The following is a 22,489-nucleotide window of genomic DNA, read 5'->3' on the forward strand; positions in this document are numbered from 1 at the left end:
GCCCGGGGGCCACATGCAGCCCGCCAGGTACTATTTTGAGGCCCTCGGTATGTTTATCATAATCACAAAAGTAAAATAAAACAGTTTCTTGATAATATGTCTCTTTAGCTATAAATGACAATATTATTATTAAGACTTAGCCAAAAGGAAAGATTTATAAACTATAGAGTTTTACCTCATGCAAAATTGTCATTTCTTTAATAAGACATTAACTATTTTTTTCTGAAGCCCTCCAAATGTGGCCCTTCAAAGGGTATTTCAACTAGGTTTGCTTAAATTGCCTTCATCGAGTATTGTTATGCTACCACTAGCAGAGAACCCAGTGTTTAAAAATTATTTAAACAGCCAGGAGAGGCTTCTGGCTGTTTAAATTGTCTGCCTGGGGCTAACCGGACATTTTCACTGGCACTTTAACTGCCTATTTTGGGAGTGTCCTGGGAACAGAGCTGGCAATTAGCCAGTCAAGTGCAAATTTTCAGTACTTAACCAGCTAAGATAACTGCATAAATAAGACAGCATAAAATGCCCTATCTCCCCCCCTCCCCTTTTTATCAAGCTGGGTTGCCGAGCTGCCCATTCTGTTCCTATGGGCAGATTGGCATTTAGCTTACGCTGCTTGATAAAAGGAAGGAAAGGGGTTAACCAGAGTTTCTGCAAGGAATTGTTAAAACTGTTCAGGTTGCAAAAAAAAAATAAAAAATTGTGCCCAGAAATAAAATTCAAGCACCAGCTTGCAGGTGATTTGTTTCTGCTGGACTAATTGTACATACGTGTAAATATATATTGAGAGCTTTGCTATATTTTTCAGGTTTGCGCAAAGTGAAATAAGGATTAATTATGCATGACTTTGTTAAAACAATGGTTTGCAAGTCAGTCTGATAAATTTGTACTGAAGAAGCCAGCCTGTCGGTTTGTGAATCTTTTTAAACATTTGAACAAGTAGGCAGCGAAGTCATGGAGATGATCAGAATTGCCTTCAGATTTCTGTGGATAGGCAGATTTTCACAAATCAATTTCAAATGTGCTTGGATTTTGCTGGCAGGGGAGATACCATGAGGTATCCAACAATTTAAATTATCCCTTCCTTCCAGAAAAGGAGTCAAAGGAGTCAAGATCTTCAGTCGATCATTGATTTTTAAGTTTTTCTCAACTTTGGAATGATCTTCCGCTTCTTTTAAGGAGTTCTAGTTTGCTTTTATTTTTTTCGTACATCTTTAAAAACCACTTTATTTGCAAAACATTTTGGGCTCCTTTTACTAAGGCGCATTAGGGCATTAATGCGCGGAATAACGCGTGCTAAATTGCCATGCGTGTTAGACGCTAACGCCAGCATTGATCTGGCGTTAGTTCTAGCCGCGTAGCGCGGGGTTAGCGCACGCTAATCTGCTGCGTGCGCTAAAAACGCTGCAGCTTAGTAAAAGGAGCCCTTTGAAAATTAATTTTCTTGAAATTTTGCCATTATTCTTATGGTTTTGTTCGTTAAGTTAATTATTGTAAACCGAGTCGAGCTTTCTTAGAATGATGACTCAGTATATAAAGCCAAGCCTTAAATTAGATTAGGAAGATCAGGAGATACCATGATCAGAAAGGTGGTTCACCCAGGGTGAGGCTCATCCATTGCGCTCCGGTTGGGTTGAAATGCGGGAAACTTGACTGCATAATTTCTGGTAGTGGGGAACTGTGTTCGCGCTTTCCCCTGGAAAAAAAAAAAAAGATTTTGCCCCTGTATCGCTCCATGGTGCAACCTCATCTGGAATATTGTCTGGTCTCCTTATCTCAAGAAAGATATAGTGGCGGTAGAAAAGGTTCAAAGAAGAGCGACCAAGATGGTAAAGAGGATGGAATGCCTCTTGTATGAGGAAAGACTAAAATGGTTAGGGCTCTTCAGCTTGGAAAAGAGACGGCTTAGGGGAGATATGATTGAAGTCTACAAAATTCTGAGTGGAGTAGAACAGGTACAAGTGGATCAATTTTTCACTCCGTCAAAAATTACAAAGACTAGGGGACACTTGATGAAGTTACAGGGAAATACTTTTAAAACTAATTGGAGGAAATTTTTTTTTTTCACTTGGAGAATAGTTAAGCTCTGGAATGCGTTGCCAGAGGATGTGGTAAGAGCGGATAGCGTAGCTGGTTTTAAGAAAGGTTTGGACAAGTTCCTGGAGAAAAAGTCCATAGTCTGTTATTGAGGCAGACACGGGGGAAGCCACTGCTTGCCCTGTATCGGTAGCATGGAATATTGCTACACCTTGGGTTTTGGCCAGGTACTGGTGACCTGGATTGGCCACCGTGGGAACGGGCTACTGGGCTTGATGGACCATTGGTCTGACCCAGTGATCATGGGAAGAAAAAATCAGAGACTTGTCATCTTGGGTATCATCCAAATGTTCAGATGGGTAGCAAAATAGGAAGGCCACTTGGGGTCATGACCTGACCAATACTTTGCCCAACACAGTATCGGCAACTAAAGAGCATGGGGCGGCACCAGAGATTGATTTGTTTAAAAAAGAGGAGTTCCACAGCCCATGCCCAGGTCACACAGAAAATTTACAGATTTTATTAATCTGGAATCAAGATAAGGAGGTGACGTTGCCTGAACTACACTAGGCCAAGTCATCGATAACCTGACAATCAAGGGCTATGAAATGGAAATTCAGAACCATCACGAAAGCTTGGTAGTGGAACATAAAGGGTCCGATATTCAGCCAGTGGCAGGCAGTGCTACTTGTAGGACTACCCACTAATAATAATATCTTTATTTTTATATACCTCAATACCACAAACAGTTCAAAGCGGTTTACAATAAAAAGAGACTGCATACAGACAGCGATATTAGAAAAAGCGATTCAAAAATACATCAACAAGGGTATGAAATCAGACAGATTTATCAAAAAGATAAAGTTTTAACCGATTTTCTAAAAGTTTGGTAAGAAAATGCATTTAAGATAAACTCACTTAGGCATTTGTTCCTTTTGCCAGCTTGGGATGACAGTGTCCTGTCTAGGAACCTCTTATAGATGCAACCCTTCAGAATTGGAAAGGAGAACAGATGAGCACTACGTGTACGACTGGTAATGCCAGGAAAATCAATATCAGATTCTTCGAGAGTAGTCTAGCTTTGACTACCTCCTAACCCTCATCACAATATTATCTTAAACACCCAGACCCTCAGAAATGCCACCAAGATACTCAAGTCTTGATAACAGGAAGTTTGTGGTCGTGACGTGGAAGAGTAGCAGCCCTGAAGAAACCCTCGGGGTGAAACATGTCGGCTTTTGTATCCCTCAGCATTTGATCACTTTAAGCTAAGTATTATTAAAATCACTAATATAAAAGAGATTTATTATAAAGTATTTATTGTTTTATAAGAGACCCGGTGAGGATTGAATGCGTGAAGCCAGATACTATGAAATAGAGTTGAGTATCTTGGTGGCATTTCTGGGGGTCTAGGTGTATAAGATAATATTGTGATGAGGGTTAGGAGGTAGTCAAAGATGGACTACTCTCGAAGAATCTAATTGCGTACTCTCTCATCCATTGAGACACGCTGTCGCACAATTTATTATAGGAAAATCAAAAATGGCATGAAAGATAAATTGGAGCTGAACCTGTTTAAAGTTTTGAAACAAAGACAAGCAAACTTAAAAATAACCCTGGCTTCCACAGGTTGCCAATGTAAATTTTTTTTTAATAGGGGCTTACATGATCCAACCCATTTTCGGAGACCTGCACTGAATATCTGGGTTTTTTAACCCAGGCTAGCATATGGCCGGTTAAACGCAATATTTAGACTTAACCAGCCATGGCTTAGCAGACAGAGATAGGCCTGCTTTTTATGCAGCCTTATCTGCCTGCTAAGCCTGGCTGCTTAAAGTTCTGAATATCAGAACTTAAGCGGTTATGCCCCCCTGTATGCCCCAACATCGCCAGTATTTTTGGGGGGGGGGGGCACTAACTGTGCATTTTCAGCAGCGATAATTGGTTAAATGCTGCTTAAAATGACCAGTTAGATGCCGAGATGCGAGTTAACCAGTTAGCAGTCATTCCTGGCTGGTTAACACGCACTGAATGTCAGACAGAAAATTATCGGGCATTTGAAAGCAAAGAGAAAGAGAGAGGGTTTTTTTTTGTTTTGTTTTGTTTTTAACCCTTTCAGGACCATAAGGATCGTAGGCCAATTTTTGTGGTTTTGACGACATTTTTATGGTAAAAAGGGCTTGCAGATGCCAAAAATTTGATTTTTTTTGTGAAATATTATTTAAAAAAAAAAAAAATCAAACTTCTGGCTTATGGACAGTGTGGCAAGTGAATCTTCTCGTCAATCTGGCAATGACGCTAATGAATGAATGTCGGAACCAGTTTGTTTACATAAAGGCAGTATCCTATGGAATCCGTACATATCAAATTTAGAACTGTAGACTATCCCAATCAAAATTTATAGGATTTTAAAGTTATGGGACAAATATGTCCCTTGGTCCTGAAAGGGTTAACCTCATAAGCTCTTCTTCCTCAAACAATATGAAGACTATGGGTCTTTGTTTGTAACTGCCGGTAACCATGGATTTATTCTTTTAATTTACTTTAGTCCAATCATTGCAGCGACATCCTGCAGCCTGTAGATTTCCCCTGCAGATCTTAGGCAATGTCCAGTGCTCCCATTTGAATGTGGTACAGGTGGAGATTGACTTTGAATTGTCTGTACAGCCCTTTTCATAATTTTTGCAGCCTGGAATTGAACAAATACATGCAGTGCATGCATCTCTCAAATGTAATACATCTGCCGAGGTTCAATCAAAATGCTGGCCAGACATCCTTTTTCAGTTACTATTATAGACAAATGGGCTACAGCTGTTGTGATAGACGAATGTTTGTTTCCATCACAGAGTATAAATGTTAAAGTAGACTCAGTCTAAGGGAAAAAAAAATAAGATGGCTAGACAAGAGATTTTCTTCAAAGAATTATTTTGCTATTTGAAAAGATGGGCCATAAATTTGGTATTCCGGTGACAACCTACTGAATTGCCAAAGGGAACATTAAGCGGGTCCAGTGAGCCTGAGATACTTATTAGAAAGCAGTATAAAACCTATAAAGATACAGTAAATTTTGGATTTTACAGAATAAAGGATAGTGTAAAACCAAGACAGACAAAGAAGGTGGATCTCGGTCTTGGGAGACTGTTCTCGTTCATTTGCTCTCAAGTTTGTTTGTTTTTTTTCTGTATTTTTAACAAAGAGGAAAAAAAATTAAGGGCCTCTTCTATCAAACTACGCTAGCATTTTTTGGCGCTGAGAGCCACGCTGAGTGGCCCGCGCTGCTGCCGACGCTCATAGGAACTCTGAGCGTTGGGAGCAGCGCGGGCTATTCAGCGTGGCTTACCGCGCTACAAACTGCTAGCGCTATTTGACAGAAGAGGTCTTAAGTGCGATGTTATAGAGTTTTCAAAATAAATAAACGTACTTACTTTTAGAGAATGATTTAGTAACAGGAAGCCTAGCTGAAGACTCCCAAAAGGCAGATTTTTGAACTTATTTTATAAAGGTGGCACAGGCCAATAATGACAAGTTTAATGAGCAAAGCTTATTTTATGCTTGATGTTTTTAATCCACACTATTCAAAGTGGGAGGGGGGAGGTTTTATTCTGAGTTGAAAGCTCCTTTCTCCTTTTTCTTCCAGCTCACTACCGATAGTAACAAGGGCTGAAAATTTGGAAAGTGAAATGTCATTTGTCAGTATCTGATTTGTCAGTAGCTGATTTTGTCTGCAGAAAACAAGGATTCAGGAGTTTCCGAGAAGGATCCGATTTTTTTTTATTTATTTTTTTTCTGCACTCCAACTGTGCAGACTGGACTGTAAAACTTGCAGACTTCCTGTGATTCTTTCTGTCTCCTTGACAGTTTTGTTGATTTTGGACTTCACTAAACTGGTTTGGAACAAAACACAGCATGTGGAGCTTTTCACTAAAGAGAATGAGTGAGTGATTCCCCTAGAGCCATACAATGTAGTTATCCCCCATACCAGAATCCCAGTTGCAGACCAGGAATGCAAGGACTTAGCAGCCTCTGAGAGAGGACTCTAGCCCTTCCTTGAAGTGGTCCTACAAGAAAGCAGTGGTTTATCTAGAACAGTGGTCTCAAACTCAAACCCTTTGCAGGGCCACATTTTGGATTTGTAGGTACTTGAAGGGCCGCAGAAAAAATAGTTAATGCCTTATTAAAGAAACGACAATTTTGCATGAGGTAAAACGCCTTATAGTTTATAAATCTTCCCCCCTCCCCCGAAGGCCTGCATGTTCCCCACTTCTGTGCAGCGTCCTCCAGCTTCCCCCTGGCCTCCCAGTCTTAGCCTGCAGAGAGGATCGCCGGTGCCATCGGCCTCCGCAACACGTTCCCTCTGCCGCGGTCCTGCCCCTCCTCTGGCATCAGGGGCAGGATCGCGGCAGAGGGAACATGCTGCTGAGGACCACGGCAGCCTGCAAGGATCGCTACAGTACCGACGATCCTCTCTGAAGGCTGCAGTAATTATCTGAAGGTAAGAGTTGGAGGCCAGGGGAAAGCCAGAGGACGCTGCAAAGAGCGGGCAGCACTAGTAGAGGCCACGGGCCGCAAAATAGTACCTGCCAGGCCACGTGTGGCCCCCGGGCCACGAGTTTGAGACCACTGATCTAGACTTACAGGTTCCATAGGTTACAATGGAACTTTGTAAGTGCTTTGAAAATATGCCTTGATAGCCACTGTCAATTTGTCTATTAACCCTTTATTTGGCATTGTTTCTCAGAAGCAACATATGTTTCCCATGGCTCTTATGAGAAATCAGCATCTCCAAACGCCTGTTACTTGGCATGGTTGCTCTCATTCAGCATCAAGTTACGTAAAGCAGCCGTTTCACCATCTCCCAATTAAAGGGTTAAATTAGAAATCTGTTAAATCGGGATCCATTGAATCGAGGGTTGACTGTATGTTTCTTCCTTTTTTTCTGCAAAACAGAAAAAGAGGAGATGCACGTTTTCTAAAGCTGGCAAATTCCAATCCTTAAAAATGAAAAAAAATATATAGGTTTTTTTTTTCTTACATGTCTGGGTACTTTTATTTTCCCAGACTCTGCTTAGGTGTACACTCACCTGTAAAACACATGCTTTGCAAGACACATGAGTACAGTGGTACCTTGGATTACTAGCATAATCCGTTCCAGGAGCATGCTCGTAATCCAAAATGCTCGTATATCAAAGCAAGTTTCCCCATAGGAAGTAAGGGAAACTTGCTTTGATATGTTTCCACCCCCCACCTTCTCCCCCCGAGGCCAGCAGCGCTGCTTCCCCCCCCCCCCCCCGAGAACTGGCATTGCTCCCCCCGAAGGCCCCCCCCCCCGCGAACCGGCACCCTCCCCCCCCCGCAATCCGGCACCCCCCTGCCGCCATCGGGCACCCCCCCGCCGCGACCTGAGGTCTCCCCAACCCACCCAAACCCTCTTCTTACTTTTCTGTAGCCTCCGCAGCGGCACCGGCACCAGCATGTCCTATGCGTGGTGCCGGTGCCTGAAGATCTGCTTCCTGTGCAAGGCCTGAGAGTTCACGTCGAACGTGAACTCTCAAGGCCCAGCACAGGAAGCAGATCTTCAGGCACCGGCACCACGCACAGGACATGCTGGTGCCGGTGCCGCTGTGGAGGCTACAGAAAAGTAAGAAGAGGGTTCGGGTGGGTTGGGGGGACCTCAGGTCACAGCAGGGGGGGGTGCCCGATGGCAGCGGGGGGGAGGGTGCCGGTTTGCAGGGGGGGCGCTTGCAAATCGAAACGCACTCGGTTTCCGAGGCGCCGATTTTATGAATGTTTTGCTCGTCTTGCAAAACACTCGTAAACCGAGGTTTGACTGTATATGCATAATCAGCATGTAAATGTTAATGTATATTTTATAGAATTACCTGCTTAGGGCTACATTCAAGAAATGCTGCAGAAATTTAGAAGTTGGAATGATGAGTGCTATAATTTGTATTTGTATTTATTCATTTCCCAAGGCGGGTCACAATAGAGTACATACACAAATAAACAGTACAACAAATTGATGAGTCTTTGTTGATGCAGTTAAATGCTGAATATTGTGCTTACCCCTCCCCTTCCACATAGAATTCCACATAGAGCTGTTAACCTCCACGGCCGGTGCTAAAAACCACGCTACGGTTTTGTAAAAGTGGGGGAGGGGTGAACCACATAAGATTTAACTGGCTGCATATGCCCAGATATTCATTATACATGGCCCAATATTGAATATCCAGGGATAAAGCCGGCAGTGGCCAAAATAATGCTGACCACCACCAGCTGAATATCTGCCCCATAACTTTTTTGCCTGCCCTTGCCTGTGCCCCCAGATTTGGTCATAAAACAGCCACCTCTATCTTTTGTGCCATGAATTTTTTTTTTAAATGTATTTTGTGGTCAATGCTGCCACCTAAATACTTAAGTGTTTGAGGCTTGTACAGGTGAGGGCGGAGCTTAGGCATTGGTGGAATGAGGCATTATGACATCACAATCTGAGCTCTAGAATGTTGCCACTTATGATTTTAAAGCGTTTGAGGCTTGTACAGGTGAAGGCGGAGCTTAGACATTGGTGGAATGAGGCATTATGACATCACAATCTGAGCTCTAGAATGTTGTTATTTAGGATTTTAAAGTGTTTGAGGCTTGTGCAGATGAGGACGGAGCTTAGGCATTGGTGGAATGAGGCATTATGACATCACAATCTGAGCTCTAGAATGTTGCCACTTATGATTTTAAAGCGTTTGAGGCTTGTACAGGTGAAGGCGGAGCTTAGACATTGGTGGAATGAGGCATTATGACATCACAATCTGAGCTCTAGAATGTTGTTATTTAGGATTTTAAAGTGTTTGAGGCTTGTGCAGATGAGGACGGAGCTTAGGCATTGGTGGAATGAGGCATTATGACATCACAATCTGAGCTCTAGAATGTTGCTGCTTATGATTTTAAAGTGTTTGAGGCTTGTACAGATGAGGACGGAGCTTAGGCATTGGTGGAATGAGGCATTATGACATCACAATCTGAGCTCTAGAATGTTGCTGCTTATGATTTTAAAGCGTTTGAGGCTTGTGCAGATGAGGACGGAGCTTAGGCATTGGTGGAATGAGGCATTATGACATCACAATCTGAGCTCTAGAATGTTGCTACTTATGATTTTAAAGCATTTGAGGCTTGTGCAGATGAGGACAGAGCTTTCAGGGATGGGGCAGAGACAGGGACAGAACTCGGGGGATGGGACGGGGATGGAGATAGATCTCAAGGGGACGGGAACAAATTTGTCCTCATGTCATTCTCTAGGCACCTATGTGTTCCTTCAAAATTGTCCCTGAAAAGCTGCACAAATCAAAGCTTTAATGAAGCCACATTGATTTGAATTGACAGTATGCACAAATGCATGCATCTTGTAAAGACTGAGTGTAAATTGTGGTTCTTTTTGCATTCCATCCGAAAACACACATAGAAATATGAAGGCAGATAAAGACCATATGGCCTATCTAGTCTGACTAACCGTGCCATCAACTCTCCCCTCCTCTCTCTTAGAGATCTAATGTACTTGTCCCAAGCTTTTTTGAATTCAGATGGCACTTTTTGTCTCTACCACCTGCACCGGGTGGCCATGCCAAGCATTCACCACCCTTTCCTTGAAAAACTATTTTCTGATGTTACTTCTGAATCTATCCCCTTTCACCTTCATCCTGTGCCCCCTGAATCCAGAGTGTGTTGTTTTGTAAATGCATGTAATTATACATGGGGTGATTTTACATGGGGGAAAAGCCTTATAAGATTACCTCCTCAGTGTCATCAATGACTGTGACTCCCCCTCTCCTTGGGGACGGTGAACACGCCCAGCTCAGCCAATGTGGGAACTGAGCCGGGATCTTTCTCATGGCAGTGTGTATAGCAGCTGTTCAAAAGAAAAGGATCTGGGCAATTTACAACTGTTTTGTCAAACCATATAGAAAAGTAACACCCAAAGGAAGTCAGTTTTACAGCACTTAATACTCTTGATGTTAACAGGAGGAAAAAGACCTCAGTTGAAGCAGTAACGTTGCTAGCCAGATGATTTTGGGCGGGCCTGAGCCCAAATTGGTGGTGGAGGTGGGGGTCTGCCCTTAAGGAGTGTGATAGCACCTGTGCAAGTGCGCCATTGATCCCTTTATGCCCCCCCCCACCTCTGGAGCTGGAGCTGCGGTGGGTGGAGACTCACCCTTCATCGGAGACAGAGTGCCGGGCTGGAAGGAGAGGTGGCGCTGCTGTGGTCAAGAGGGCGCCACAGCCTAACCCTGGCACCACCACGTCCTCATGCCTTGAGAAAGACTGGGCAGGCCCGAGATGAGATTGAGTGGGTAGGGCCCTCTGAGGCCCACCCATAGCTATGCCCTTGTGTTATAGCTCACAAGCTCATATATATTGTAAAGTGACCTTGAAAAGATCAATCTTGAAAAGCATTCTCAAAATTGGTGGCAAGTTTTTCAAATTTCAAGTTTTATTAAAAATCTGATACAATCGCTTATCTGGACTTCTAAGTGAGTTACAAGTAAAAAGAAACAGGGGACTAAAATAAACATCAATTAAAAAGTACAGAATAAATTTAACAAAATTTTTTTTAAAAACAGTATTAAACCAATATAGCTAGACTACCATGAGATGAAAGGTATATGGGTAGAAAATAATATTGAAATAGGAGAGGGGAACATTTAAGGGAAGAACAAGAGGTTCGGGGTTACTGAAAATTGTTTCTTATATAGACAGTATTAAAAATCATAGTGCAACTAATTTTATGTGATATGTAAAAAAAAAAAAAAAAAAAACCCCAAACATCCGTGTGTTCAATAAAACCACTCTTGGGCTATATCTTCATAATATTGAACACCAGTTCCCTTAACTGCTTACCACCAGTCTTCGTCAACAGTTGCCACTATTTTGCCATTCATGGCTGCTTCCAGGTGCATAAAACCTATGCTGAAAAAAAACATGTAGTAGATACACTCCAAAAATTCTGCTTAATGTGCCCACAATATTCAAAAGGCACTGAGGTGCTGTATAAAACGGTGTCAGGTCAAAAGCGCGCCGGGACAAAGGCGCGCCCAGACAATTGAGCGCAGTGCGCGCTGCCGCGCCGCTCTAAATTTTTGTTTTTAGTGTTTTTAGTGCTCTGACAGGGGGGCGTGGGGGGGAACCCCTCCACTTTACTTAATAGACATCGCGCCGCGTTGTGGGGGGTGTGGGGGGTTGTAACCCCCCACATTTTACTGAAAACTTCACTTTTTCCCTGTTTTTAGGGAAAAAGTTCAGTTTACAGTAAAATGTGGAGGGTTACAACCCCCCAAACCCCCCATAACGCCGGCGCGATGTCTATTAAGTAAACTGGGGGGTTCCTCAACAAAATCCCCCGTCGGAGCCCCTAAAAACTGTAATTTAGAGTGGCACGGCGGCGCGCACTGCGCTCAATTGTCGGCGCGCACTTTTGTCTTTCGCGCCGTTGTCTATGAATCGTATAAAACATCTTTTTCTGCAGCCCATAAGAACATAAGATTTGCCACTGCTGGGCCAGACCAGTGGTCCATCATGCCCAGCAGTCGGCTCACGCGGCGGCCCTTAAGTCAAAGACCAGTGCCCTATTTGAGTCTAGCCTTACTTGTGTATGTTCTGTTCCAGTAGGAACTTATCCAACCTTGTCTTGAATGCCTGGAGGGTGCTTTCCCGTATAACAGCCTCTGGAAGAGCGTTCTGTTTCTACCATTCTCTGAGTGAAGAAGAACTTCCTTACGTTTGTACAGAATCTTTTCCCTTCTAACTTTAGTGTCCTCTCGTTCTCTCTACCTTAGAAAGGGTGAACAACCTGTCTTTATCTATTCCCTTCATTATCTTGAATGTTTCGATCATGTTCCCCTCTCAGTCTCCTCTTTTCAAGGGAGAAGAGGCCCAGTTTCTCTAATCTCTCACTGTACAGTAACTCCTCCAGCCCCTTAACCATCTTAGTCGCTCTTCTCTGGAGCCTTTCGAATAGTACTATGTCCTTTTTCGTGTACGGCGACCAGTGTTGAACGCAGTATTCCAGGTGGGGGCGTACCATGGCCTAGTACAGCGGCACGGCAACCTTCTCGGATCTGTTTGCGATTCCCTTCTTAATCATTCCTAGCTTTCTGTTTGCCCTTTTCGCCGCGCATTGCGTGGATGGTTTCATTGACTTCTCTACAAGTACTCCCAAGTCTCTTTTCTGGGGGCTCTCTCAGAGTATAGCACTTTACAACTTGTATTCGTGCATATGATTTTTGTTACCGACATGCATCACCTTGCACTTATCCACGTTGGACCTCATTTGCCATTTCATGGCCCATTCCTCGAGTGTGTTTATGTCTCATTGTAGATCTTCACAGTCCTTCTGTGTCCTCACTACTCTGAATAACTTTGTATTGTCCGCAAATTTAATCACCTCACTCGTCATGCCATAAATAACCATTATATCTGAATATTCAGTTATTTCTTACTTTCAGCTGTTTAATGCAATCAAATTCATGGGCCACCTCATTATCCTAAAAGTTATGCTCATTTTAATAACTAAATCAAAACTCACTGTGTTCACGTCTCTCACCGTATTCTTTACAGCTCATTTGTGCAGCTCTGAAAAATGGTGCCAGCATATATCAAACTCAGAGAATAGTTAAGCTTTAGAATGCATTGCCAGAGGATGTGGTAAGAGCGGATAGCGTAGCTGGTTTTAGGAAAGGTTTGGACAAGTTCCTGGAGGAAAAGTCCATAGTCTGTTATTGAGAAAGACATGGGGGAAGCCACTGCTTGCCCTGGATCGGTAGCATGGAATGTTGCTACTCTTTGGGGTTCTAGAATCTTGTTACTCTCTGGGATTCTGGAATCTTGCTATTCTTTGAGAATCTGTATGGAATGTTGCTACTCTTTGGATTTTGGCCAGGTACTAGTGACCTGGATTGGTCACCATGAGAATGGGCTACTGGGCTTGATGGACCATTGGTCTGACCCAGTAAGGCTATTTTTATATTCTTATGCTTTGAGTGAAATCACATGTCTAGAAAAAAACCAATCATAGGTCAGAACCCAAATTGCATTCCACTGTTAAATATTTATTATTGCATATTTACCAGATTCCAAACTGTGTACTTTCAAGAGAGATATCTTTGAGATAAGCTGGCAGTGGCATATGAACAGTGGGGTGGTGGCTGTGGTCCGTCCTGGATGTACGAAAACAACAACGAAGGAGACCAGATAATGTTCCATCCTTTTATTTTAAAACAGACTCGACACGACAACTATATGGTTTTTCGCTGCATTCAATATCAGCAATCACCTGTGTTTTTTAAGAAAACTCTTTTGTAATACTTGGACATATGGATCGATGCATCTAAGTTTTTTTGCCATTTAAAAACAAGACTCCTGAGGCAGGCCTTCATGGGCCGAAACACGATCATATCGAGTCTGTTTTAAAATAAAAGGATTGAACACCATCTGGTCTCCTTCGTTGTTGTTTTCGTGTCCCTCACTGTTGTGAAGGCAGTTTCTCCTGTTTGGTTTCTTTCCATCCTGGGTGCAGACAGTAAGGGGTGCACAGAGCAGCCACGAGGTCACAGTCATGCATGCACAGGGCCAGTGGCCCTGCCAGGTGTCCGCCTATTCCCTCTAAGCAGAGCATGTGAACAAACCCTCATATATTTTACATGGTCATTACGTGGTCACTCATAAAAAAAATACTGACCCTACCCGACCTTCAAATAAAATTAAACCATATGAGTGATTTTTTTTGTGCTATATACAGAAATGCATTGCTAAATCTGGGATTTAAAATTGTTGGTTTTAAGAAGTTGTCGTTTTCATGAAAAAAAAAAAAAAAATCTGCACAGACCCGGCCATTCCTTAGAGGGAGCACTGCTCTTCACCCGCCTCTGACTTCAACTTTCTGTTCTGGGTCAGAGGCTAGCAGAGCTGACAGAGGCTCACATACTGTTCCACATACCCCACTAATTCCTGGCAGAGGAGGAGGAGGGAAGTGCTCCATTCCAGGTGGCAACCAAGGCAGGTATGCCACCGTATGCTGGTGCCGTTTCTGAGAGCCAGACAAATGAGATAGACACATTCCAATTATTTTATAACTTTTGAGAGTTTCTTTGGGGGAAGGGGGTTATATTTTGGGGCCTAGTTACTAAAAAGTTTGATTTATTTATTTTTTTTTTTGCATAGATTATCCAGCTAGAAAAAGGAATGTCCATCTAGAAGGGAGCTGCGGTTGTAAACCATGAGGGCCGTGACATTTTCACGTGTGGGCCCAGCAGAATGGAATAAACTCCTGGGTTACACATGTCAGCAAGGGAATCCCACTTCATTTAAACGTTTGTTGAAACGTCATTTGTTTTGTCAGGTGAAATATGGGTGCTAAGAGAGGAGCCAATATAGGGCTCCGTTTACAAAGGTGCGCTAGTGTTTTTAGCGCGTGCAAATCCCACGCTAAACGAAAAATACTGACGCAAGCTCTATGGAGGCGTTAGCGTCTAGCGTGCGCGGCATTGTAGCGTGCGCTAAAACCGCTAGTAAAAGGAGCCCATAGTGTTACAACTTGAATGTATAAATGATGCAAAGAGACAGGGGTGGCTTTTTGTGGCGTGTGGGCGAGTATTGCATTTGAGGGTGGGGTGGATTGTTTATAATAATAATAATAATAACTTTATTCTTCTATACCGCCACAATCTTGCGACTTCTAGGCGGTTTACAATCAAGGTAGCTGAACATTCAGCGAGTCACAATATGCGGATGATCAGCGGAAATACAGAGTGCAGAGATTTTAAGAAAGCGAAAATGTAAATATACAGTTTGCTGAGCGCGAATATAGGTTATACAGTTTGCTAAGAAATTTCTGAGAGGACCTGTTAGGAAAAGGTCACGTTTTACAAAAAATACAGCGAAAAATTACAATATGATAATAATAACAGTTTATATAAATCGCAGAACTGTGAAGTTCTATGCGGACTTATGAGGGGAGAGAGGGAATGGATAAGAGTGTATGATGTATATTTTATGTAGGACAAGGCAGTTAAGGCAAGTTCGTGCTTGCATGTATGTGTTTTGTAATGTGAGTTTGGTGTGTTTTTTGGAATCCGCTTTGTATAAAGCGGGATATAAATTAAAAAAAAACCATAAACCATGTCATAAGAGCATAAGAACTGGCACACTGAGACGGACCGGAGATCCCAGATTCCCATCTAGCCCAGTACACTGTTTCTAATGGTGACCAATCTAGGTCAAAAGTACCTAGCAGTATCTTCAAAATTAGCAAGATTCCCTGTGGCTTATCTCGGAGATAAACAGTGGCTTTCCCCGTGTCTACCTTAATAACAGTTTATAGATTTTACCTACTTGGATTCTGTCCAGACTTTTTTATAAGCACAACTACATTAAAAATGCCTTGACGACATCCTCTCTTGCTAACAAGTTCCAAAGCTTAATTATGTATTGAATGAAAAAAATACTTTCTCCTATTTTCTTTTAATTGTATTACTGTTTACCGTCGTGGAGTGCACCCTCATCTTTATACTGTTTGACAGATTCATGTTTACCTGTTCTACTCCACTCCGAATTTTAAAGACCTCTGTCATACTGAATTTTCCGTGTAAATAAAAAAAAAAAAAAAAAGGGAACAAAAACCCCACGTAAAATTCAACAAACAAAAGAAAGCACATCAGTCTTGAGATAAACAATATTTGCAATATTTATATTTTCAAGTTTCTTATAAATTTGAATGATCGCTTATTCAAAATTCTAAGCGATGAACATATCAGTAAAATTGAGGGGGCAACAAAACAAACAAAGAGCTAAACCTTACGAAACATATGGAAGACTAAGGGCTCCTTTTATGAAGGTGCGCTACGGGGGTTAGCGCGTTGGACATTCCATCACGCGCTAACCCCCGCAGCACACCCAAAAACTAACGCCTCGTCAATGGAGGCGTTAGCGACTAGCGCGACAGGTGGCTGAATGCGCGGTATTCCGCGCGTTAACCGCCTACCGCAGCTTGATAAAAGGAGCCCAAACTTTATAACCATAATAAAACACGAGGAAAGGATGGGAAAAGAAATACAATTTGATTGATTGAAGAGAAGACAATTATGGTAAAAAAAACAAACAATAGGAAGGGAGAGATCAATGAACCTCGGAGAAGTTATGGGATTGGAATGAAACTCCTAGTCAGGCTTTCTAATTATTAAATGCATCTTTAAAAAGAAAGCTTTTTAGTTTGCTCTTAAATTTATCCAAATTGTTTTCTTCCCTTAAGTAAATAAGGAGGGAATTCCATGTTTGAGGAGCTGTAACAGAAATGATGAAGTGCCGCCGTGTGTTAATAATTTTAAGTGAGGGGATAAATAGTAAATGTTGATCATTACCGTATTTTCACGCAGATAACGCGCACCCGTGTAAAACGCGCACACGGGTATAGCGCGCAGCCCCTGCACTAAGGAATAGATCTAAAATAGTTACCCCTCTTTCTGCCTCCTGAACCAGCTGCTCATTGAAGCAGTCATTTATTTCATCTAGGAACTTTGCCTCCCTAGCATTTCCCGACATGACATTTGTCCAGTCAATATTAGGGCAGTTGAAATCACCCATTATTATAGTGGTGAAAATGTGTTAGCCTCCCTAATTTCTGTTAGCATTTGACCATCGTTCTGTTCATTCTGGCTAGAAAGATGGTAGTATAGCCCCACCAGCATTTATAAGAGCATAAAAATAGCCTCACTGGGTCAGACCAATGGTCCATCAAGCCCAGTAGCCCATTCTCACGGTGGCCAAGCCAGGTCAATAGTACCTGGCCATAACCCAAGGAGTAACAATATTTCATGCTACCGATCCAGGGCAAGCAGATGCTCTTTCTCGATAAGAGAGTATGGACTTTTCCTCCAGGAACTTGTCCAAGCCTTTCTTAAAACCAGCTATGCTATCCATTTTTACCACAACCCCTGGCAACCCGTTCCAGAGCTTAACTAGTCCCTGAGTGAAAAAACAATTCCTCCTATTGGTTTTAAAAGTATTTCCCTGTAACTTCATCGAGTGTCCCCTAGTCTTTGTAATTCTCTTTTCCTTAACACCTAGAATTTCTATCCATAAAGACTCCACATTGCAATGTTTCCTGTTGAATTTTTATTCTGTTTGACTTCGTTTTTCTCTTTAACACAGAGCTCCACCCCCTTCTAAATTGATCCACCCGATTGTTGCAATATAATTTTTGCCTTGGTATCAGTTGGTTATCTTGCTTCTATCAGTTTTCTGAGATACTCATTATGTCTAACATCTTCGTTTAGTGCTATGTACTCCAACTCTGTCAAGTCAGGAACGCTCAAAATTTATGACATATAATACAGGAGGCTCCCTGAACAAGGCACCTTTGTACAGTTCCTGTAAGGCCATGGGAAACACATGCTAACATCATGTAGTGTGGGAAGAGCCATTTTACCAAGCAGGACGTTTCTAAAAAAACCCCAACCCAAAACATATTACTTGGGGGCTTTCAACCTTCAAGTAAGTAATGGCACTTACACATCTACACAGCTACATCTGCAACATTTGTGTGTTGTTTTGGGTTGCTGTTGGGTTAAATTTGAGAAGCAATAGGAGGAAATTTTTTTTCACTCAAGAGAATAGTTAAGCTCTGGAACGCATTGCCAGAGGTTGTGGTAAGAGCGAATAGCGCAGCTGGTTTTAAGAAGGTTTGGACAAGTTCCTGGAGGAAAAGTCCATAGTCTGTTATTGAGAAAGACATGGGGCAAGCCACTGCTTGCCCTGGAATCAGTAGCATGGAATATTGCTATTCTTTGGGGTTCTAGAATCTTGTTACTCTCTGGGATTCTGGAATCTTGATATGCTTTGCGATTCTGTATGGAATATTGCTACTCCTTGGGTTTTGGCCAGGTACTAGTGATCTGGATTGGCCACCATGAGAACGGGCTACTGGCCTTGATGGACCATTGGTCTGACCCAGTAAGGCTCTTCTTATGTTCTTAAGCACTGCCCTAGATTATATTTACATAGATGTTGGCTCCCTTCAGTTGTTTTTTTTTTTTTCCCAAGGCAACGCTACTGCAACTCCATTACTCCTGCCTCACTTTTTTCCCTCCAGGCACAGCTACTACATTTATTTTTCATTGTATAACAGTTGCAGTAGTAGTAAATTATGTTTCTGTCTATTCTATTAAGCATAGTTTTGGAAATTTAATGTAAGATGCAGAGCAATTGCCAGAACGGAGCCCTACAAGCACTAAAGATTCCTCTTGGAACTCAGCTTGTGCTCAGATTGCATAATTATTAACGAACGATTTCAGCCCACAGTCTGCAGCATTAGCTTTTAGCATTTAAACTATTCCAGATATTCATCATCTAATAAAAATTCTGTGCTCAACATCTTTAATATTCTTGTTTAATTTAAAGTCAGCAACTTTTATTCAGAAGTGTTTTCTCTTTTCTTTAAAGAAGCAGTGGCCCCCAGATACCTTTTAGATTTTTGAATTGAATACTTAAGTTCCTTGAAGTCCGAATCATAAAGTGGACCTTACCTTTTATTTCAAGTGGAATGAAGCAATTTGTGTTGGTTTATAAAAGATATATGACAGGTCTAAGGCCTGAGGAACTTACAGTTCATAATTTATATTATGTGAAGTACCGCTCACTAACGAATATCTAATCCCCCCTCACTTTTTATCAAGCAGCGCTGCTGAGCAGCAGAAGCTAAATGCTGAGCTGTTGGTTCTATGGACCACAGACCTTATAACTGTTGATAACAGCTTCACCTTTAATTGTGGTTATTTGAATTAGAAGCCTCACACATGCACTCAGAACAGAATCACAGAGTTACATGCCTTTGAACAAATGAAAGTTAACTCTTAAGAACTTTTGAGATTCATTAAGGGGGGGAGGGATTCATGAAGGTGTGGTAAAAGTTCACCATTTACCGCACCTTGATGGCCTTTGGGATTCAGCAACCTGTGGTATCCCAGTACCGCAGGTTGCTGAATCTGATCTTATAGGAATAATGCTGCTTTGAGTATGGTAGTAAGACTACAAAAAGGCGGTATACAAGTCCCAGTTCCTTTCCCTTAACCACACAGAAAAAGCAGTACACTTCTCCCTCCGTATTCACGGGGGTTAGGGGCAGAGCCGGCCCGCGAATATGGAAAATCGAGAATAACTTTTGGGTCCGACTCTGATCCACCCCTTCCTCCCTCCTGCGTCTCGGACCTCCCCAGGCCTTACCTGGTGGTCTAGCGTTGAAGCGGGCCAGGAGTGATCTTTCTACACTCCTGTCCCGTTCAGAGCGGTCAACAAAAATGGCTGCCGTGAGTTCCCGAGGTCTCATGAGACTACAGCGGGAACTCACGGCAGCCATTTTTGTTGATGGTTCTGCACGGGGTAGGAGCGTAGGAAGATCGCTCCTGCCCCACTTCACTGCTAGTTCACCAGGTAAGGTCTGGGGAGGTCCGGGACGCAGGCGGGAGGTATGAATGGATCAGAGGCAGCCTTTAAAAATTACTATCGTTTGGGAGGCAAAAACTTGTGAATAACCGAAGTCGTGAGTTCTAAACCCGTGAATTAGAAGGGGGAAGTGTATATCAAGTCCCACCTTCTTTACCTCTTTATGGCAGCATTGTTTGAAAATAGCTACACAAACCTCCATGCGGAGCAGAGGGGCAGCCTAGTGGTTAGTGCAGTGGGACTTTAAAACAGAGGTCTCGGTTTCAAAGCCTGCTTTAACTCTTATTTTGTAATTGTGAACCCTGTGTGGTTAAGATGACCATATGGGCTGAAAATCAATGGTGAAAGCCAGATTAGGGTTACCATATTTGTATAAGTAAAAATACCTACTGTACCTGAATGTATACCACTTCAATAGCCTTCAGGCTTGCAGGTGACTTATATAATTAGATATGGTTACCAGACCTCTTGGAAAATCCGGACATGTCCTCTTTTTAGTGGATTGTACGGTTTACTGGACGGACTTTCCAAAATCTGGCTGTTTTTCTGGGTTTTGGAAAATCCCAAGCTCTGGCCATGTCTTGAGGGCCTTCAACAAACATGCATGGATGACATCAGATACATCCGCACATGATGGAGGCCCTCCAGACACGGCCTGGAGGTTGGCAAAATATCTAGATATTTATAATCTATTAGTAATACAGTATGTAACCTGTCATTAAAAGTTGTTCATCATACCTAAACACTGGAAGGTGGACAATGTAAAAGTTCCAGGGGTAATCCAGGAAACCACAGGCCGGTAAGCCTGATGTCGGTACTAGGCAAAATGGTAGAAACTGTTATTAACCAACTTTAGGGACAATAAATTTATTTAAACTATATAAATAACTAATTCATATAAAACATCTACATGAAATAATGCAGGCATAACAAAGAGTCTTTCAATCCTTTTTTTGTGCTGGACTCCAACATGGTCTGTGTTTCGGCTATGAAAGCCTTCCTCAGAGGTGTATGAGTAAATCTGTATTCACAATCTGTATTCTCGATATCCTGTTAGTAGCCTTCTGCTTTACGCGGTATCATAATAAGAACGCTGCGATCTTCCGCATGAGCTGAATGGCGTCGCTGCTGAGTGAAAAAGCTGAGTGAAACTGTTATTAAACCATGTTTGTCTATTTGTAACATAGTAAAGTGTGCCCATTAGTTATACACATTACAAATAAATGATTAAATTGTCTCTTCTTTAATATTTCTGGCTCATAGACTGTAAAATCCATCTGATATTGATTTAGGTTCCAAATGCTGAAGTTGCTGTCCAAGCTCACTCCAGCCTATCCAACCATCCTGTTTGCAGGAGATCTACCATAAAGTCTGGCCAGTAACATCCTCATGTTCCAAGTTAGTGGAGTTCCCATTGATGCCCTCTCCATCCCATCCTACACCAAATCACCACATATGGGACACAGACCATGCAAGTCTGTCCAGTACCAGCCTTAGTTCTTTAATTTACATGCTTCATTTTCTAATTTGAGTAATTTTGTTCTTTACAATAGTTTCTACCATTTTGCCCAACTCTGATATGAGGAATGCCCATCTATAGTTTTCTGGATTGTCCTTCAAATCCTTTTTAAAAATTGACGTAGCATTGGCCACTTTTTAATCTTCCAGTACTGTGGGCAATTTTTTAATGATAGGCTACAGATTGTGAATAATAGATCTGCATTTTCATTTATGAGTGATCTCAGTACTCTGAAAAGAGGTCGGATATTTCAGCAACTCAACAATCTGAAGCACACCTCATAATTAACCGTGAAATATTTAACGGAAAGAAAGATGAAGCTTTTGGAAAGGCCTTCGCAATCCTCAGACATGAATATTATTGAAAATCTGTGGGGAGATCTCAAACATGCAGCGAATGCCAGAAGACTTAAGAATATCACTGAGCTAGAGAGAGTTCTGCAAGGCAAAATGGAAAAAAATAGAGCAGAAAGATCCTTAGCTGGCTGCTTCATATATTTGGAAGCTGTTATTTCTTCCAAAGGAAATGTTGCAAATTGCCTACTGAAAGGATGCCCAAACTTTTGCAACTGCCATGCCCACTGCAAATAAATGGTAATTATACATTAAAAATTGTAGAACAATATTTAACGTTTTACCGTGTGGAGGATTCGCCAGCTTCTGTTCATTTAGGGGTCCTCTTACTAAGCTGTGTTAACCATGAATGTACACTCAACGCAGCAAAAAAAAAAAAAAAAAAAAGTCTAACATGGATTGGAAAGCATTCCATATTAGTTTTATCATCTGCATGTTAGAGAGTTGCGCAGGGACAGAAATCCCACCCATCCCCGCCAGGATCCTCTCCGTCCACACCCGTCCCCGTCAGGATTCTCTCCGTCCCCACCCATCCCCGCAAGGAATTACCTCCATCCCTGCCCGTCCCCATAAAAAACAGCAATTACTTCTGACAGGATCATCTATTCCACAGTTTCTTTTGTGTTTCCGCTGCTGTTTTCCTTGTGAAATCTCTTTGGTAGAACCCTTTTTTTGTTTTCTGTTCAGGTAATTAACTTATAAACCCCCTCTTTTACAAAGGCTGACGTGTCCATTATATTATATGGACGAACCCTGCTTCTAAAGCCTTCCATCCCCGTGGGAGTCCCATTGGCTAGAGAGGGGTCCCTGTGGGAGTCCCGTGGGTTAAAAGGGGATTCTCACAGGACCCCCTCGGGACCTGCGGGATTCCTGCGATTCCCGTTCCCGTGCAGACCTCTACTGCATGTGCGCTTCAACTCACGGCTGAGGCATTACTTTTTTTGAACTGCTGATGTTAACTTGCATCCTTTGCTTGTACAAATTTGGGGGGGGGGTGTTGTTTTCATGTGTTATTGTTATTATGTGTTAATTGTTATTTGCGTTTTGAAATTATGTATATTTTTGTTTGTTACCTGCCCTGAGGAAGGGCAGGATAAAAATAAAG

General features: G+C 42.3%; 1 protein-coding gene and 1 pseudogene across 3 annotated transcripts in view; both read left to right on the forward strand.

Annotated features, from left to right (window-relative positions):
* The window catches only part of MYLK (myosin light chain kinase), a 607,164-nt gene that overhangs the window by 159,875 nt on the left and 424,800 nt on the right, over positions 1-22,489 (forward strand). The window lies entirely within an intron of this gene.
* On the forward strand, positions 1,554-1,699 carry LOC117361678 (annotated as a pseudogene).

Source organism: Geotrypetes seraphini, chromosome 5 (assembly GCF_902459505.1).
Source record: "Geotrypetes seraphini chromosome 5, aGeoSer1.1, whole genome shotgun sequence".
Taxonomy (NCBI): Eukaryota; Metazoa; Chordata; class Amphibia; order Gymnophiona; family Dermophiidae; genus Geotrypetes; species Geotrypetes seraphini.